The sequence below is a fragment of the Giraffa tippelskirchi genome, chromosome 2, assembly GCF_054371585.1.
Source record: "Giraffa tippelskirchi isolate mGirTip1 chromosome 2, T2T-mGirTip1v1.2.pri, whole genome shotgun sequence".
NCBI lineage: Eukaryota > Metazoa > Chordata > Mammalia > Artiodactyla > Giraffidae > Giraffa > Giraffa tippelskirchi.
The window spans coordinates 72045773-72063975 of NC_137276.1; the positions used below are offsets into that span (position 1 = coordinate 72045773).

The following is an 18203-nucleotide window of genomic DNA, read 5'->3' on the forward strand; positions in this document are numbered from 1 at the left end:
AGCAGAGAAATGTTAAGAAAATTTGCCCCAGGTCCCACAGCTGAAGCAAATTGAACCAGAATTTGAACCCAGTCAGCCTAGACTTTTTCTTGACAGATTTATTGAAATATAATTCATATAACACACAATTCACCCATTTAAAATATAGAAGCCTATGGTTTTAGTATATTCAGAGTCATGCAACCATCACCACAATCAATTTTAGGATGTTTTCATCATTCCAACAAGAAACCTCACATGCCCTTAGCTGTCACATCCCAATCTCTCCATCTCCAGCCACAGGCAACTACTAATCTACTTTCTGTCTCAATAGATTTACCTATTCTGGACATTTCATTTACATAAATAGAATCATACAGTGTGGTCTTTTGTGACTGGCTTCTTTCACTTAAGTGAAAAAAGTGAAAGTGTTAGTAACTCAGTCATGTCCGACTCTTTGCAACCCCATGGACTGTAGCCTGCCAGGTTTCTCTATCCATGGAATTCTCCAGGCAAGAACACTGGAGTGGGTAGCCATTCCCTTCTCCAGGGGATCTCCCCAGCCCAGGGATCGAATCCATGTCTCCTGCACTGCACGCAGATTCTCTACTATCTGAGCCACCAGGGAAGACTTCTTTCACTTAACCCAATGTTTTCTAGGTTTTATTCATGTTGTAGCATGTATTGGTACCTCACTCCTTTTATAGCCAAATAATATTCCATCATATGAGTATTTCACATTTCATATACCTGTTCATCAGCTGATGGACATTTGGGTTATGTCCACTTTTGCCTGCCTGCACTTTTAACTTGCACTCTGTAACTACGTTCATAATCATAAACAATACTCTCTGCAGAAGGACCCATCATCATGAGCCAAGAAGCTGAAATTACTCCAATGAAAACTTTCTGGCAGATAGTCTCTCAGAGGTTTTTATCTAGAATAAACGAAAATTAGTAGTGAAGGGCAATTCTCTTGTCTTGCAATCCTTGTTCAACATGTTTCCACAATCGCACCTGTACTAACATGTACTCACCTGTCCTAACTCATCCTTTCCCTCACCAGTAGTCATGAATGCCACAAAATTTATGTACAAGCTATTTTTTAGGAGGGATGACAGGCAGAGAACCTAAGTGATTTCATCAAGTCCCACAGCTCGTGAGGAACAGAACTGGTCAAGGACTTATCATCCTTGTGGCCACCGCCACTTTTCTTTGCACCATGGGCTCTCCATTACCTATCTGACTCCGCAATCCTGCAACCTTCATATTTTCAAAATAATGCTTGAACTGGCACATTTCTTTAAATTTTTAAGTATACACAATTTTAATATATATAAGAGTAGAGGGATGTCACAAGCCCGTAATTCCTTTCTCTCCACTTCAAGGCAGTCCTTAACTCATGAAGGATCTTGTTTCATTCAAATATGTCCCAATTCTCCAGTGGTGTAGTGGTGGACGCTTAACAACCATCTCTCCCATGACTTCTATGTTTGGGGATTTCTCTGACCCATTTCAACTTACCAGCATAATGGTTCTGAGTGTGGGTTGGGAAGAGATGAGCAGAGACACAAGGTTATATAGTATCCCCACCATATAGATACAATCAATGGAATCATTTCAAGAGCATAGCTAATAGTAACCATAACAAAACATAACTCAGGAAGTAGTAAGTTTTGAGTGCTTATTATCTCTATAACAATATATTTTATTTAATCACAGGTTTATAGAATTAAATTTTCAATAATGACTATGGGCTTCCCTGGTGGTTCAGATGGTAAAGAATCTGCCTGCAATGCAGGAGGCATGGGTTCAATCTCTGGGTCAGGAAGATCCACTGATGAAGAAAATGAAAAACCACTCAAGTATTCTTGCCTAGGAAATCCATGGACAGAAGAGTCTGGCTGACTACAGTCTATGGGGTTGCAAAGAGTTAGACACAACTAAGCAACTAACATGCACAACCAACTAGTTCAAAAAATTCCTAAATTCTAACAGCCAGCTCTTGCCAGTGAGCTAGACTGAGCCCAGCACTGCACTCTTCCTTTCCCAGATTATGTTTTTTAAATCCCAGACATTATATCACATTATCTATAATCATATCAACAGCATCTCTAAAAAATACAAATGCTTAGAAAACAAATCCACAATACCATCATCACATATAGCATTTAATAATAATTCATCAATAATCTCTAAAAATTCTTGTATTTCATGGATTGATATGTGTCACAAGACTCTTTCCATACAATGGAATATTACTCAGCCATAAAATGGAACATGGGGTCACATGTGAAGATGTGGATGAACCTAGAGTATGTCCTATGGAGTGAACTCAGTAAGAAAGATAAAAACAAATCACATATTAACACATAAATATGGAATCTAGACAAATGGTACTGATGAACCAGGACAGGAATAGAGACACAGACGTAGAGTGGATTTATGGACACAGAGGGGGAAGGAGAGAGTGGGATGAAATGAGACAGTGAAAAGACAGACTTCAGAATGGGAGAAAATAATAGCAAATGAAGCAACAGACAAACAATTAATCTCAAAAATATACAAGCAACTTCCGCTGCTGAATTCCAGAAAAATAAATGACCCAATCAAAAAATGGGCCAAAGAACTAACAGACATTTCTCCAAAGAAGACATACAGATGGCTAACAAACACATGAAAAGATGCTCAACATCGCTCATTATTAGAGAAATGCAAATCAAAACCACAATGAGGTATCATTTCACACCAGTCAGAATGGCTGCTATCCAAAAGTCTACAAGCAATAAATGCTGGAGAGGGTGTGGAGAAAAGGGAACCCTCTTACACTGTTGGTGGGAATGCAAACTAGTACAGCCACTATGGAGAACAGTGTGGAGATTCCTTAAAAAACTGGGAATAGAACTGCCATATGACCCAGCAATCCCACTGCTGGGCATATACACCGAGGAAACCAGAATTGAAAGAGATGCGTGTACCCCAATGTTCATCGCAGCACTGTTTACAATAGCCAGGACATGGAAGCAACCTAGATGTCCATCAGCAGACGAATGGATAAGGAAGCTGTGGTACATATACACAATGGAATATTACTCAGCCATTAAAAAAATACATTTGAATCAGTTCTACTGAGATGGATGAAACTGGAGCCCATTATACAGAGTGAAGTAAGCCAGAAAGAAAAACAACAATACAGTATACCAATGCATATATATGGAATTTGAAAGATGGTAACGATAACCCTATATGCGAGACAGAATAAGAGACACAGATGCATAGAACAATTTTAGGGACTCTGAGGGAGAAGGTGAGGGTGGGACGTTCTGGGAGAATAGCATTGAAACATGTATATTATCATATGTGAAACAGAACACCATTCCATGTTCGATGCATGAGACAAGGGCTCAGGGCCGGGGCAATGGGATGACCCAGAGGGATGAGATGGGGAGGGAGGTGGGTGGGGGGTCCAGGAAGGGGAACACATGTAAACCCATGGCTGATTCATGTCAATGTATGGCAAAAACTATTACAATATTGTAAAGTAATTAGCCCCCAACTAAAATAAATAAATTTATTAAAAAAAAATAAAAAATAAAAAGCTTCTGAAATGAGACAGTAGCACTGACACATATACACTACCATGTATAAAATAGCTAGTGGGAAGCTGCTGTATAGCACAGGGAGCTCAGCTCAATGCTCTGTGATGACGCAGAAGGATGGGAGAGGGGTGGTGGGAGGCTTAAGAGGGAGAGGATGTATACACATAGACAGCTGATTCACATGATTGTGCAGCAGAAATTAACACAACATTTTAAAGCAACTGTATTTCAATTTAAATTTTTTAAAAAATTAAAAAATAAGACACTTTTTGTCTATAATCTACTCCCCTATACAACTTATTTGGTTATTGATTGAATAAATGAAGAGTGGGTTGCCCTTTCAGTTTCCTTCACTAGAAAAAGACCTCACCAGGCAAGAGCACAGGACATCTATGAAGTACAAAACACCAGCTCTGGGAACTCCTTTCCTATGGGCTCTTTGGACTTAGCTCCTCAGAATAGGCCTCTGCTGTTCATAACCAATAAAACCTATGAGAATTCTAGACCTATAATATCAAGATGGGGAATATTTTTCTAACACTGAAAACAAAAAAACAAAAAAAATGTGCTTGGATGGTTCAAATAAAGGTGGCAGCACCCACGTCCCCACTACCTGATGTGGAAGAAAAAACCCACCACCACCACCAAGACCTTGTCACCCTTGTCACATTCCAAGAACAGGCAGTGGAAGCAGGGTTGTGAGTCAAAAGAGGGGGTGACAAGTTTGAGGAATAGTCAGCAGGTGATGATAGAAAGCTCAGTCTCGGAGAGCTCATTGGAAAACATCCACCTTGAAACTTCAGCTTTCTCCTTTCCCAAGGATTCTGTGTGGGCTGCTGGGGTTTCAGCTCCAGTTGTCACTGCAAATGCTGCTTGGCAGGAGCAAGAAGCTCAAGAGTCCCCGATGTGTTTCTGAAGTCTTTCAAAGATGAACTAGCTCTTCTGCATTTTTCTTTCTTTTTTTCTTCCTAAATATAGTGCCAGGAATGAGAACCCTGCTCAACCTATTTCCCAAACTTGGCAGTTCTGACAGTTTTATTGCAGTGCCTTATTAAACCATAGCCATGGATTTACATAATTAAATCCAGGTCTGCTTTCTCTCCCATACATCCACATTTGTCACTCACTGTAGTATAGCATGGTATTTCCATCTCTCTGTGTAAGTGAGAACCTGGAGGCTCAGGTGGCATCATCCCCTGATATCAATGAATATTCACTAATGGAAATGAAGATGATGAGTTTCGATGCTGAGTGGAGATAAATGGCTCCCTGCCTTTCAGCAGAAAGTCATTGGCCTTTTTCATTGCATCCTACAGCTGGAAGGGACCTTAAAAAATCATCTGATATAGGGGTGGCAAACTGCAGCTTAGGCCTGATTTGGCTCCCAATTTTTTTTTTTTTTTTTTTTTTTTGGCCACCACCATGTAACATGCAGAATCTTAGTTCTCCAATCAGGGACTGAACCCATGCCCCCTGCATTGGGAGTGCAGAGTCTTAACTATTGGACCACCAGGGAAGTCCCTGGCCCACATATTTTTAATATGATCCTTGTAATTCTTTTGTTTGCTTTTAATCTGAATTAGTTATCAATACTTAAAATTGGGAGATTCGCATAAAGCGCCAAAATGAGGGCTTTTCTCAAAAAAAAAATTATAAGTATTGACCACTTTGGACCTCTCCCACCTACCAATTTTATCAGCTAGACCTGAATGGCTGCTGTCCTTCTCAGGTGGGGTGTGGATCTGCAGTTACTCCCCAGCCCCCTTTCTCATTCAGTTGTTGCTGCTGTTCGACCACTGAGTCATGTCCAAACTCTCTACAACCCCACGGACTGTAGTATGCCTGGCTCCTCTGTCCTCCACTGTGTCCCAGAGTTTGCTCAAATTCATGTCCACTGAGTGATGTTACCTAACCATCTCATCCTCTGCCTTCCCTTTCTCCTTTTGTCTTCATTTTTTCCCAGCATCAGGGTCCTTTCCGATGAGTCAGCTTTTTGAATCAGGTGGCCAAAATATTGGAGCTTCAGCATCAGTTCTACCAATGAATATGCAGGGCTGATTTCCTTTAGGATTGACTGATTTGATCTTCTTGCTGTCCAAGGGACTCTCAAGAGTCTTCTCCAGCACCACAATTCAAAAGCATCAATTCTTTGGCACTCAGCCTTCTTTATGGTCTCTCAGATATGTACATGACTACCAGAAAAACCATAGCTTTGACTATATGGACCTATGTTGGCAAAGTGATGTCTGTGCTTTTTAATACACTGTCTAGGTTTGTCATGGCTTTCTTTCCAAAAAATTTCAGGGCTGTAGTCACTGTCAGCAGTGATTTTGGAGCCCAAGAAAATAAAATCCCTCATTGCTTTCACTTTTTCCCCTTCTATTTGCCATGAAGTGATGGAACTTGATGCCATGATATTAATTTTCTGAATGTTGAGCTTCAAGAAGGCTGTTTCACTCTCCTCTTTCACTCTCATTAAGAAGAAGCTCTTTAGTTCCTCTTTCTGCCATTAGAGCGGTATCATCTGCATAGCTGAGGTGGTCATTTCTCCTGGGAATTTTGATTCCAGCTTGTAAGCCATCCAGCCCAGCATTTCACATGATGTATTCTGCATATAAGTTAAATAAGCAAGGTAACAACGTATAGCCTTGACGTACTCCTTTCTCAATTTAGAATCGGAAAGCTGTTCCATGTCTGGTTCTAACTGTTGCTTCCGGACCCACAGACAGGTTTCTCAGGAGATAGGTAAGGTGGTCTGGTATTCCCATCTCTTGAAGAATTTTCCACAGTTTGAACAAAGCTAGTGGAGGTGATGGAATTCCAGTTGAGCTATTTCAAATCCTGAAAGATGATACTGTGCAAGTGCTGCACTCAACATTTCAGCAAATTTGGAAAACTCAGCAGTGGCCATAGGACTGGAAAAGGTCAGTTTTCATTCCAATCCAAAAGAAAGGCAATGCCAATGAATGCTCAAACTACTACACAATTGCACTCATCTCACACACTAGTAAAGTAATGCTCAAAATTCTCCAAGCCAGGCTTCAACAATACAATACTTCAACAATACTTCCTTGAACTTTCAGATGTTCAAGCTGGTTTTAGAAAAGGCAGATGAACCAGAGATCAAATTGCCAACATCCGCTGGATCATCGAAAAAGCAAGAGAGTTCCAGAAAAACATCTATTTCTGCTTTATTGACTATGCCAAAGCCTTTGACTGTGTGGATCACAATAAACTGTGGAAAATCCTGAAAGAGATGGGAATACCAGACCACCTGACCTGCCTCTTGAGAAACCTGTATGCAGGCCAGGAAGCATAGGTTAGAACTGGACATGAATCAACAGATTGGTTCCACATCGGGAAAGGAGTGCATCAAGGCTGTATATTGTCACCCTGCTTATTTAACTTATATGCAGAGTACATCATGAGAAATGCTGGGCTGGAGGAAGCACAAGCTGGAATCAAGATTGCCAGGAGAAATATCAATAACCTCAGATATGCAGATGACACCACCCTGATGGCAGAAAGCAAAGAACAACTAAGGAGCCTCTTGATGAAAGTGAAAGAGGAGAGTGAAAAAGTTGGCTTAAAGCTCAACATTCAGAAAACTAAGATTATGGCATCTGGTCCCATCACTTCATGGCAGATAGATGGGGAAACAGTGGAAACAGTGGCTGACTTTATTTTTGGGGGCTCCAAAATCACTGCAGATGGTGACTGCAGCCATGAAATTAAAAGACGCTTACTCCTTGGAAGGAAAGTTATGACCAACCTAGATAGCATATTAAAAAGCAGAGACATTACTTTGTCAACAAAGGTCCATCTAGTCAAGTGTGTGGTTTTTCCATTGGTCATGTATGGATGTGAGAGTTGGACTATAAAGAAAGCTGAGCGCCGAAGAATTGATGCTTTTGAACTGTGGTGTTGGAGAAGACTCTTGAGAGTCCCTTGGACTGCAAGGAGATCCAGTCAGTCCATCCTAAAGGAGATCAGTCCTGGGTGTTCATTGGAAGGACTGAGGTTGAAACTGAAACTCCAATACTTTGGCCATGTGATGCAAAGAGCTGACTCATTGGAAAAGACCCTGATGCTGGGAAAAATTGAGGGCAAGAGGAGAAGGGGACGACAGAAGATGAGATGGTTGGATGGCATCACCGACTCGATGGACATGGATTTGGGTGGACTCTGGGAGTTGGTGATGGCTAGGGAGGCCTGGCGTGCTGCGGTTCATGGGGTCACAAAGAGTCGGACACAACTGAGTGACTGAACTGAACACAGTCAAAGGCTTAAGCATAGTCAGTAAAGCAGAAGTAGATGTTTCTCTGGCATTCCCTTGCTTTCCCCATGATTCAACGAATGTTGGCAATTAAATCTCTGGTTCCTCTACCTTTTCTAAATCCAGCTTATACATCTGGAATTTCTGAATTCATATACTGCTGAAGCCTAGCTTGAAGGATTTTGAGCATAATCTTGCTAACATGTGAAAAGACCGCAAATGTATGGTAGTTTGAACATTCCTTGGCACTGCCCTTCTTTAAGATTGGAATGAAAACAGATCTTTTCCAGTCCTGTGGCCACCACTGAGTATTCCAAATTTGCTCACATACTAGGTGCAGCACTTTAACAGCATCGTCTTTTAGGCTCTGAAATAGCTCAGCTGGAATCCCATCACCTCCACTAGCTTTGTTTGTAGTGATACTTCCTACAGCTCACTTGACTTCACATTCCAGGATGTCCAGTTCTAGTTGAGTAACCACACCATCATGGTTATCCAGGTCATTAAGACCTTTTTTGTATAGTTCTTCTGTGTATTCTTGACCCCTCTACTTAATTTCTTTGGTTTCTGTTAGGTCCTTACTGTTTCTGTCTTTTATCAAACCCATCCTTGCATGAAGTGTTCCCTTGATATCTCCAATGTTCTTGAAGAGATCTCTAGTCTTTCCCATTCTATTGTTTTCCCTCTATTTCACTGCACTGTTCATTTAAGAAGGCCTTCTTCTCAGAAAACTCTGTACCAACCTAGAGGGGTGGGATGAGGAGGAAAATGGGAGGGAGGTTCAAAAGGGAGGGGATATATGTATACCTATCGCTGATTCATGTTGAAGTTTGACAGAAAACAACAAAATTCTTTAAAGCAATTATCCTTCAATTAAAAAAATAGATAATTTTTTTTAAAAAAGAAGGCCTTCTTATCTCTCCTTGCTATTTTCTGGAACTCAACATTCAGATGGGTGTATCTTTCCCTTTCTCCCTTGCCTTTCGCTTCTCTTCTTTACCCAGCCATTTGAAAAGTCTCCTCGGACAATCGCTACACCTTCTTGCATTTTTTTTCTTTAGGATGATTTTGGTCACTGTCTTCTATACAATGTTATGAGCCTCTGTCCATAGTTCTTCAGGCACTCTGTCTACCAGATTTAATCCTTACTCAGCCTGCTGCACAAATGCATGTGACCTTCTCAGACCCTGCTTAAGTTTGAGTTTGTAACACTCTTCACATTACAGATAAGAAATTCCAAGGAACTTTAAGAGTGAGTTAATCACCAATCTCTGGTTTCCTAACCCAAAAGCAGTATGAAAAACAACTCATTTGTTGGAGGTACCAAAGACCTGAATTCTTTTCATTTTATTGAAGTAGAGTTGATTTATAATGTTGTGTTAATTTCTGCTGTACAGCAAAATGCTTCAGTTTATACACAGATACACATTCTTTTTCATATTCTTCTCCACTATGCTTTATCACAGGATACTGAATATTGTTCCCTGGGCTATATAGTAGGACCTTGCTGTTTATCCATCCCAGACATAAAAGCTTGCATCTGCTAAGCCCAAACTCCCACTCCATCAGTCCTTCACCTGCGCTCCTCTTTGGAAAACACAGAGTCTCTTTGTGTCCTATGTCCAAAGGCCTGAATGCTGATTTGAGCACCATCACTGGAGAGGGAAATGGCAACCCACTCCAGTACTCTTGCCTGGAGAATCCCATGGATGGAGGAGCCTGGTATGCTACAGTCCCTGGGGTCCCAAAGAGTCGGACATGACTGAGCGACTTCATTTCACTTTTCACTTTCATGCATTGGAAAAAGAAATGGCAACCCACTCCAGTGTTCTTGGCTGGAGAATCCTGGGGATGGCGGAGCCTGGTGGGCTGCCGTCTATGGGGTCTCACAGAGTCGCACACGACTGAAGCGACTTAGCAGCAGCAGCAGCAACTCACTATAAGAGGCACAAGACTGGACCTCTAAGGCACATGTTTCCTCCTCTGTAAAACTGTTTTCAATTGTACAATTGCTTATTCTAGCATGTTGTCTACCTCACAGAGTTTATGGGAACTGATGTGCTGAGACAGGTCAAAAAGCCTATACAATCTTATGCTTATTAATATTATTATTGATATTTTCATGATAACATTTTGCTTGAAATTTTAAGGTCACTAATTTATTATCACGAAATATTAAGTACACTCATCAATTCATCTCAATGAGTATTTCTTGACCCCCTACCATGAAGATGTTCAATGTGATGCAAAGTAACCTACATGGGGAGATGAGAGTTTAAGAACAAAATAAACGTGTCAAATGAAATATATGGCATATAGTACATAGTACAAATGATGATCTATATGCTGCTCAGATAGCATAAGATGGCTCCCACAATTACATTCCCACTTTCAAAATGCTGCACAATCCCCTTAGAAGCCTGAGACAAGAATCTCTCTGCACTCTCTGTACTAGCATCTCGGAGCAGCTGCCAAAGCAATACCAATGTTTATACACCCAGAATGCACCAAGCACTGACTCCAGCATTTTACATGAATTATACCATTTAATCTCTCAACAGGCCCATGGGGTAGGTACTTTGCATTCCTGCTTTTCCAGATAAGGAGGTGAGACACACCAAGGTCAGGTGATTTGTCCGAGGTCACACCGTAAGTGAGCAACAGAGCCGGCAATCCAACTCAAGCGCACACCCTCTTCACGTGCCAGTGTCATGCCTCCCACACTCCTTGCTCTGAACCAAGTTCACATCACAACGTCTCTCAATTCTGCACATACACTCCCACCCCCATCCAACTCCATGTGTCTTAAACTCATTTGTTTGATACTTCTTGACCCCACGAGCCCTTCCATTCCCTCTGCCAGCTTCTGCCTTTCCATCTCCTGTCACAGTCAAGCAAGCCCAGTCAGGAATATTTTCCCTCCTGCCTGGATCAAATTGTTATCATTATGAAGATGACTGTTTACTCATTGACATCATCACACTAATGCTTATTAAACTCATATTACTGTTGAAAGGCAAGTGTGACTTAATCTTCACAGTGAGTCATTAAGTGCAACCAACACTCAAAGAAATGATAAATTGATGGTTGTGATAATCCTCCTAATCATCAGATTCTTTTTGATGGGATCCTTGTTATCAGCAAGTATGCTGATAGGACCTTAATTGTCCCTTTACCTCCAAGCCACCACTACCCTCCTTGACAGTCCAAAATGCACTGTGCATGTAAATGCGTATATGCAAGTGGGTTTACATGCATACATATAATTATTTACATTATTTACATTCTGCCTTGTTTCTGATTATGGTCACATAAATTACAAGATGCCACAAAATAAAAGCAGGTAAAAAAAAAAATAATGAAAGACAGAGGATCATAGAGTGGGGACAGGAGTAAAGCTAAAACTGCACAGCACTTATCCTTCCCGGTGACCACAGATTTGGCTCTGAAACCTTCAAGGGCCCGAAGTGAAAAGCAAATCTTTCTTTGTCACAGAGTCTCTATGAAAAACCAAAGTGACTGCAATAGGAATTACAGCTAATATCAACAAGCCCATAAGAGAATTTTACCTGAGGAATCCTCAAAATAGGGATATAGAATATAAATAAGCAATGGTGTCAACAATATCTTTACAACACTCATAAGTTTCAGCTATTTTCACCTACCTTCATTGTAATTGATAGTAACATAGACAAGCACAACTCAGAAAAGGTAATTCTTGGAGGCAGGTGGGTAGGAAGTAAGAGGCACAAAAGATCAAATTTATATTAATGTATGTAAGTATATCATATATATTTATAGTATGTGTGTTAATATATTATTCTTAAATTTCTTATCAAAATATACTGATCAAAACTATATTCAGTATCTGCAAACATAGTGAAAATCCTAGTCAGCAACCAAGAGTCCTACAACTACTATATACACCACAACTGATAAGTCTGTTTTCTGACTCTGTTAAACTATGATTAATATAAAATCACTACTAGTAATAATCTAAAATCATTATTAGCTCCAGTGTGTATGTACTGACTCTTATCTCCCTACAGCTCACAGTTTTCACTGTGAATAGACACTGTGGGATTAAATGCTTCAGCTCTGCAGCCTGACAGCTTAGTTTTGAGTCTTTACTACCTTTATGGCTTTGAATGAGACGTTTAACCTTTTTATGCCTATTTTCCTCATCTGTGAAATGGAGGCTCCTAATCACCCCTACTTCAAAGGGTTGTTGTGAATATTAAAATGTTAATACTTGTAAGCCCCATAGGACATGGTATGGGCACACAGTATCTGGCACACAGACAGCACTCAATGAAAGTTAGTCATTGTTGCTGTTGTTGCTATTATTATTATTCCATGAAACCATCTTCAATGATTTTTATGTATTTTCTTCTCACTAAACAATAGCCATTAATTAGGAAGACCACTGGGGGCTTTCATCCATATAGCACCTGAGAATACAATCATTAATCTCTATTTATTCATGGCTTGTCTCCCAGTTAGACTGCAAATCTTACAACATCGTAGTCACTTCATTTTACATTTGCTGTGAAAACGATTTCAATAAGTTAAGTCATGTCTCCAAGGTTAAACAGCTAGTGAGTCACAAAACAATTCAAGAAGTGAGGTTATTTGACTTCTCATCTAGCCCTTTTGCCATTAGAGCCTCTCGTCTCCCCACCAAACCCACAGTTTTTGACTCTAGCAATTATTGCCTTGTACAATGATGACTCTCAAATGCTCCCCTCCTGGGACTTCTCTGGTGATCCAGTGGCCAAGATTCCATGCTCCCAATTCAGGGGACCTGGAATTTGGTCTCTGGTCAGGAAACTAGATCCCACATTCCACAACTTAAGATCCCATATGCTGCATTGTAGATTGAAGATCCTGCATGCTGCAACTAAAACCTGGGGCAGCCAAATAAAGAAACATTTTTAAAAATTCTCCTCTTCTGCCTGCACACTTCTCCAACGTCTCTCAGCCTACGTTCTACATTATACTGTCAACTGGTTAAACCACAGGCACATATGACTGAAGTAAGTTGCAGTTGCAGTTCAGTCGCTCAGCCGTGTCCAACTCAGCGATGCCATGAACCACAGCACACCAGGCTTCTCTGTCCATCACCAACTCCCTGAGTCCACCCAAACCCATGTCCATCGAGTCGATGATGCCATCCAGCCATCTCATCCTCTGTCGTCCCCTTCTCCTCCAGTCCTCAATCTTTCCCAGCATCAAGGTCTTTTCCAATGAATCAGCCCTTCGCATCACATGGCCAAAGTATTGGAGTTTCAGCTTCAACCTCAGTCCTTCCAATGAACACCCAGGACTGATCTCCTTTAGGATGGACTGATTGGATCTCCTTGCAGTCCAAGGGACTCTCAAGAGTCTTCTCCAACACCACAGTTCAAAAGCATCAATTCTTCGGCGCTCAGCTTTCTTTATAGTCCAACTCTCACATCCATACATGACCACTGGAAAAACCACAGCCTTGACTAGACGGACCTTTGTTGGCAAAGTAATGTCTCTGCTTTTAAATATGCTACCTAGGTTGGTCATAACCTTCCTTCCAAGGAGTAAGCGTCTTTTAATTTCATGGCTGCAGTCACCATCTGCAGTGATTTTGGAGCCCCCAAAAATAAAGTCAGCCACTGTTTCCACTGTTTCCCCATCTATCTGCCATGAAGTGATGGGACCAGATGCCATAATCTTAGTTTTTTGAATGTTGAGCTTTAAGCCAACTTTTTCACTCTCCACCTTCACTTTCATCAAGAGGCTCTTTAGTTCTTCTCCACTTTCTGCCATAGGGTGGAGTCATCTGCATATCTGAGGTTATTGATATTTCTCCCAGCCATCTTGATTCCAGCTTGTGCTTCTCCAGCCCAGCGTTTCTCATGATGTACTCTGCATAGAAGTTAAATAAGCAGGGTGACAATATACAACCTTGACGTACTCCTTTTCCTATTTGGAACCAGTCTGTTGTTCCATGTCCACTTCTAACTGTTGCTTCCTGACCTGCATACAGGTTTCTCAAGAGACAGGTCAGATGGTCTGGTATTCCCATCTCTTTCAGGATTTTCCACAGTTTATTGTGATCCACACAGTCAAAGGCTTTGGCATAGTCAATAAAGCAGAAATAGATGTTTTTCTGGAACTCTCTTGCTTTTTCGATGATCCAGCGGATGTTGGCAATTTGATCTCTGGTTCCTCTGCCTTTTCTAAACCCACTGGAACATCTGGAAGTTCACAGTTCATGTATTGCTGAAGCCTGGTTTTGAGAATTGTAAGCATTACTTTACTAGCGTGTGAGATGAGTGAAATTGTGCAGTAGCTTGAGCATTCGTTGGCATTGCTTTTCTTTGGGATTGGAATTAAAACTGACCTTTTCCAGTCCTGTGGCCACTGCTGAGTTTTCCATATTTGCTGGTATGTTGAGTGCAGCACTTTCACAGCATCATCTTTCAGGATTTGAAACAGCTCAACTGGAATTCCATCACCTCCACTAGCTTTGTTCGTAGTGATGCTTCCTATGGCCCACTTGACTTCACATTCCAGGATGTGTGGCTCTAGGTGAGTGATCACACTGTTGTGATTGGGTCATGAAGAACTTTTTTGCACAATTCTGTGTATTTCTGCCACCTCTTCTTTTTTTTTTTTTTTAATAAATTTATTTATTTTAGTTGGGGGCTAATTACTTTACAATATTGTAATAGGTTTTGCCATACATTGACATGATGCCACCTCTTCTTAATATCTTCTGCTTCTGTTAGGTCCATACCATTTCTGTCTTTTATTGAGCCCATCTTTGCATGAAATATTCCCTTGGTATCTCTAATTTGCTTGAAAAGATCTCTAGTCTTTCCCATTCTATTGTTTTCTTCTATTTCTTTGCATTGATCGCTGAGAAAGGCTTTCTTATCTCTCCTTGCTATTCTTTGGAATTCTGCATTCAAATGGGTATATCTTTCCTTTTCTCCTTTGCTTTTTGCTTCTCATCTTTTCACAGTCATTGAATTATACAGACTGAAGTAAACCAGGGCTAATAGTGGGGATATTGGCAGGTAAGAGCATAATGCCCTCTGTATGCACTACTATGTATAAAACAGATAACTAGTTAGAACCTGCTCTCTAGTATAGGAAGAAAAAAGGTACAAACTGTTTGTAGGACATATATTAAGTTAACCTTAAAAACGCATTTCAACATACATTAGGTAGACAAATGTACTACTTGATTCCATTTATGAGATACCTAGAATAGTCAGATTCACAGAGTCAGAAAGTACACTGGTAGATGCCGAGAGCCAGGGGATGGCAGGGGACAAGAAGGGGGAGTGGGGAACTAGTGTTTAATGGGGACAGTTTCAGTTTAGGAAGGTGAAAATTCAGGAGATAGATGATGGTGAGAGTTCCACAATGAAGTGACTGTACTTAGTGTCATTGAATTATACAGTTCAGTTCAGTTGCTCAGTCATGTCCAAGTCTTTGTGACTCCATGGACTGCAACACATCAGGCTTTCCTGTCCATCACCAACTCCCGGAGCTTGCTCAAACTCATGTCTATCACATCGGTGATGCCATCCATCCAACCATCTCATCCTCTGTCATCCCCTTCTCCTCCTGCCTTCAATCTTTTCCAGCATCAGGGTCTTTTCCAGTGAGTTGGTTCTTCGCATCAGGTGGCCAAAGTATTGGAGCTTCAGCTTCAGCATCAGTCCACCCAATGAATATTCAGGGCTGATTTCCTTTAGGATAGACTGATTGGATTTCCTTGCACTCCAAGGGACTCTCAAGAGTCTTCTCCAACACCACAGTTTAAAAGCATCATTTCTTCAGTGTCAGCTTTCTTTATAGTCCAACTCTCACATCCATATATAACCACTGGAAAAACTGTAGCTTTGACTAGACAGACCTTTGTTGGCAATGTTTCTGCTTTTTAATATGCTGTCTGGGTCAGTCATATCTTTTCCTCCAAGGAGCAAGCATCTTGTAATTTCATGGCTGCAGGCACCATCTTCAGTGATTTTGGAGCCCCAAAAAATAAAGTCTGTCACTGTTTCCATTGTTTCCCTATCTATTTGCCATGAAGTGATGGGACCAGATGCCATGATCATCTTAGTTTTCTGAATGTTGAGTTTTAAACCAGCTCTTTCACTCTCCTCTTTCACTTTCATCAACAGGCTCTTTAGTTCTTCACTTTCTGCCATAAGGGTGGTGTCATCTGCATATCTGAGGTTATTGATATTTCTCCTGGCAATCTTGATTCCAACTTGTGCTTCATCCAGCCCAGCATTTTGCATGATGTACTCTGCATATAAGTTAAATAAGCAGGGTGACAGTATACAGCCTTGATGTACTCCTTTCCCAGTTTGGAACCAGTGTGTTGTTCCATGTCCAGTTCTAACTTTTGCTTCTTGACCTTTATACAGATTTCTCAGTGGGCAGATCAGGTGGTCTGGTATTCCCATCTCTTTAAGAATTTTCCACAGTTTGTTGTGATCCAAACAGTCAAAGGCTTTGGTGTAGTCAATAAAGCAAAAGTAGATGTTTTTCTGGAACTCTCTTACATATGGTTAAAATAGTATGTCATATATTATACATTTCACTACAATTTAGAAAAAAAACATTAAAAACACAAATGAGTGTGTGGAGAGAAGGGAACCCTCATATACTGTTGGTAGAAATGTAAATTGGTACAGCCACTATGGAGAACAGTATGGAGTTCCTTAAAAAACTGAAAATAGAGCTAACATATGACCTTTCCATCCCACTCCTGGGCATATATCCAGAGGAAAACATATGAAAGGATACATTCACCCCAGTGTTCACTGCAGCACTGTTTACAATAGCAAAGACATGGAAGCAACCTAAATGTCCACCAACAGAGGAATGGATAAAGAAGACATGGTACATATATACAATAGAATATTACTTGGCCATTAAAAATAATGAAATGCCATTTGCAGCAACATGGATGGACCTAGAGATTTTCACATTGAGTGAAGTCAGACAGAGAGGGAGAAATATCATAAAAAAAAATATTATACAAATGAACTTACTTACAAAACTAGAAAGAGACTCACAGACTTAGAAAATGAGTTTATGGTTGCCCAGGGGAAAGATGAGGGGAGGGCACAGTTAGGGAGTTTGGGATCATCATGGACAAACTGCTATATTTAAAATGGATAACCAACAAGTTCCACATAGCACATGGAACTCTGCTCAACATTATGTGGCAGCCTGGATGGGAAGGGAGTTTGGGGGAGAATGGATACATGTATAAGTATGACTGAATTCCTTAGCTGTTCACCTGAAACTATTACAACATCGTTAATCAGCCATACTCCAATACAAAATAAAAAGTTTAAAGAAAAAAGTGAGCATGATGCCCTCTCTAAAAGGGCCTTCAATGTCTAAAACCAAAAAAGGCACTGCAGTTAATGTAGAAGTATATGACTGATGACTTGAGACAGTCTTGCTGTGGTCACTCAATCATGAAATGAAGACATTTGTATCTAAGAAAGAAGGTATCCCTGTCCTCCAGGGCAGATGAGCAGTCAACTGCTTTTATCTATAAGGGGAAACAGCAGTGGAGCTTAGGGATTTAAAAGTTTCAATCACAAAGTGCCAGATGAAATACATGTGCAATCCTCCTCCTGCCAGCACTCACAGGAAGCACAGGTATCCCCCATTTTTGAAAAGTTCCCTTTATACCACTTGGCTTTTTACAAGAGACCTACCTATTTTCACTAACCAAAAGAAATCCAGTGGACTTCAACTTTTACAATGTAAGAAGGTAAAAGCAAAACAGTGTTCAGTGCTTGTTTTGCAAACAAAGCAGTGCACCCAGCAGTGAGAGTGGTACCACCAAGCTCCTTCCCTGGGAACTACATTCGGCATCTCAGCACCAAGCCGCCATAGCATCGACCTGTGTCTGTGAGCATCTATGCTTCATCTGTGCATCCGTTAGCAAGTCATGTTCCAAGGTACCTGCTTCTTCCTGTGATGCCATTTCTGATTACAAAAGGTTTCATACTAATGCTCTACTTTCGGATAGTGGAGGAAAATGTCTGTACTAATTCTAGAAGGGCAAAGTGATAGAGTGGAATGAGCCTAGATTCTGGTAACCCTACAGTCCTGACAAGGATATATCCACTGGGTAATCTTGGATAAATTAGTCTTTGGGCTTCAGTTTACTTATAATATCTACTTTACAAAATAATGGTGAGGATTAAACGAGACTGTGCTTGAAAATGTTAGCAAAATGCCTAACTTTTATAGCCAAGTTCTTGGCCTTCTGGCTAAGATCGAGTGGCTTCCCAAGTGGCACACAAAGACCAAGCCTGCCAATGTAT

At 40.8% G+C, this 18203-nt stretch overlaps 1 long non-coding RNA gene across 1 annotated transcript in view; it reads right to left on the bottom strand.

The window, feature by feature from the left end:
* LOC145539773 (uncharacterized) overlaps positions 1-18203 on the bottom strand; it is a 185957-nt gene that overhangs the window by 32316 nt on the left and 135438 nt on the right. The window lies entirely within an intron of this gene.